Source organism: Pteropus vampyrus, unplaced genomic scaffold (genome assembly GCF_000151845.1).
Source record: "Pteropus vampyrus isolate Shadow unplaced genomic scaffold, Pvam_2.0 Scaffold82, whole genome shotgun sequence".
Taxonomy (NCBI): Eukaryota; Metazoa; Chordata; class Mammalia; order Chiroptera; family Pteropodidae; genus Pteropus; species Pteropus vampyrus.
In genome coordinates, this window is record NW_011888863.1 from 6,045,315 (window position 1) to 6,047,579 (window position 2,265).

Genomic DNA, 2,265 nt, shown 5'->3' on the forward strand with positions numbered 1-2,265 from the left:
TTTGTAAATTAAAAAAAATTTTATTTTTTTATCACCCAAAGTCCATAGATTTATTATAGTTCAATCTTGGCCAGTGGTTGCTTTTCATTCCTCATTTTCCTTGTCTCTCAGCAGCATTCTGTGACATTATGCTCCCCGGTTTTCTGTCTACATCTATACCCATTTCTTCTTAGTCTCCTTGATCAGTCTTTAAAAGTCCAAGTTTCTCACAATTCAGGCAGGCAGGTTTCCCTTCTTATGTGCTGGCTGGAAAATTACTGCTTGGCAATCGCCCATGGGAACATAGGCTATTGCCCATGGGAACATAGGCTATCACCCGTGGAAACATAACATTCTAACAATACGCTTTCTGCTTCTGTACCCCCGCTTGCACACCTGACCTGTGGGTTGACAGGTAGTGAATAGGAGAAAAATAGACCTTTGTGTTTAAGACAGAATGAGGAATGGGATTTAGGGCTTAAAAACCTTGTACCTCTACATTTCGAGGCTGCTTAATTTGGGGTCTGCGTACCCCTGGCAGACCCAGCTGGCTGAATGAAGAGTGTGTTTCCTATAACTCACTGATTTCTGGTGGTTCGTGTGTCTTTCGGGGGCTGGCGGCTACAACACTTACTTCATGCTTTCTTCCTATGTGTTATTATCCACATACATGCTTTCAAATACATCCCCTGTTTTATAAAAATCTCCTCTGAGCTCCTATTTTCAATCGCATGTTTACCATTTTCATTTGGATATCCCCGCGAATGGCTCCACCATTCACCCAATTTCAAGAGTCTGGGGATTATCTTTCTCTGATATTGCTCATATCTAATCAATCACCAAATCCAATCAATTTTGACTTTTAAATATCTCTCTTCATTTCCTTCCATCTTATACTGCTGCCACTCTCTTCTAACTGCTTCATAGTCTCTTGCCTGGATTAGTATGAAAGCCTTTTAACTTTTCTTTCTGCTTTCAATCTTGTTTTCCTCTATTGCGTTCATCACACTGTGGCCAGAATAAACTTTACAACATATAAATGTAAATGTAACTCCCTTCAATAAAACTGCAATAGATTTTTAATGCATTTCAAATAAAACCCAAATTTTTCACCAAGGACCTCAAAGCAACATGATTTGGCCTTTGCCTACTATGTCTTCATCTATACCATTCTTCTTTTGGTTCTCTCTAGGTTTCTTTCTTAATTTTGGTCCTTCATTGTGTCAGGGCATTTCCTTTTGTTGTTTCACAGTTTTTAACATTCTTCTTTCTGCTTTCATGTGTTTGGCCTTTTCTCAGTGTTCAAGTTTCAGATCAAATGTCACTTCTTCAAAAAGTCTTCTCCAATCATACCATCCAAAGTGTTCCCATGCTGCTTTATAGCATAGAAGAAAATTTTAATTTTCTTCTCAGCACTTAACACAGTATGTAATTATGCTCATTTATACATGCATATACATTGTAGGTGCCAGGCCTGACTGGTCCAAGGTCTGGCTGGCCCAAGGTCTGGCTGTGATCCAGGTTCCCGGCTAGGAATAGGGCCCTGGATTTAGCATTAGTGTAGTTGGGCACCTGCACCTAAAATATGTAAACATAATTCAGCTTATTGTATCATGCATGTGTGGCTGAAGGCACTATTGTATTCTGATCTGTGTGGAGCCATACGGTCCCCTGGGGGAGCAAAAGGGAGCACAAGAAGGGGAGCAGAAGTGCGTGCAATACCATGCTCCACCTGACAGACTGCACCTCCAGAAATAAAAGTGTTCTCCGCACAATAAAGTTTGTGCTTACAGTTTCATTTTCATGTCTGCCTCTTGTGCGTTCTTCCAACTGGGTGTCACACCATCGAACCTTCCCTTCTCGATCAGCTCGGTGCTGACATACATACATACAATTACATATTAAATATATAACTATTTATGAATTTATTTATTATCCATTCCAACACCCACCTCTACCTCAAATGTCTATCTCATCAGGGCAGGGACCTTGTTTGTCTTATTCATTAGTGTACTCCTTTTAACTAGAACAATGCCTAATACTAATAAGAAATTAAAAAACATTTGTTAAAAGACTTTCACATCACTCTTCTTATGTTTTTGCCCTCTAGGCTATATTTGAGTTTTTAAAAAATGCTATGCAACTTTCTCCCTCAGTACCTTAACACATCTTATTTGCTCTGCCTGAAAAGTTCCTTACTACCATATATTTAGTTAATGGCCACCTATTTTTCAGGTCTTAGTGTAAATGTTACTTCTTCAGCTTTATTATCCCTGATATTCTAGA

General features: G+C 39.2%; 1 long non-coding RNA gene across 1 annotated transcript in view; it reads right to left on the bottom strand.

The window, feature by feature from the left end:
- Window positions 1-2,265, bottom strand: part of LOC105294092 — a 16,428-nt gene that overhangs the window by 9,295 nt on the left and 4,868 nt on the right. Inside the window, exon 2 of the long non-coding RNA XR_896040.2 lies at window positions 605-608. This is a non-coding gene — a long non-coding RNA (uncharacterized LOC105294092). The remainder of the gene's footprint in view (window positions 1-604; window positions 609-2,265) is intronic.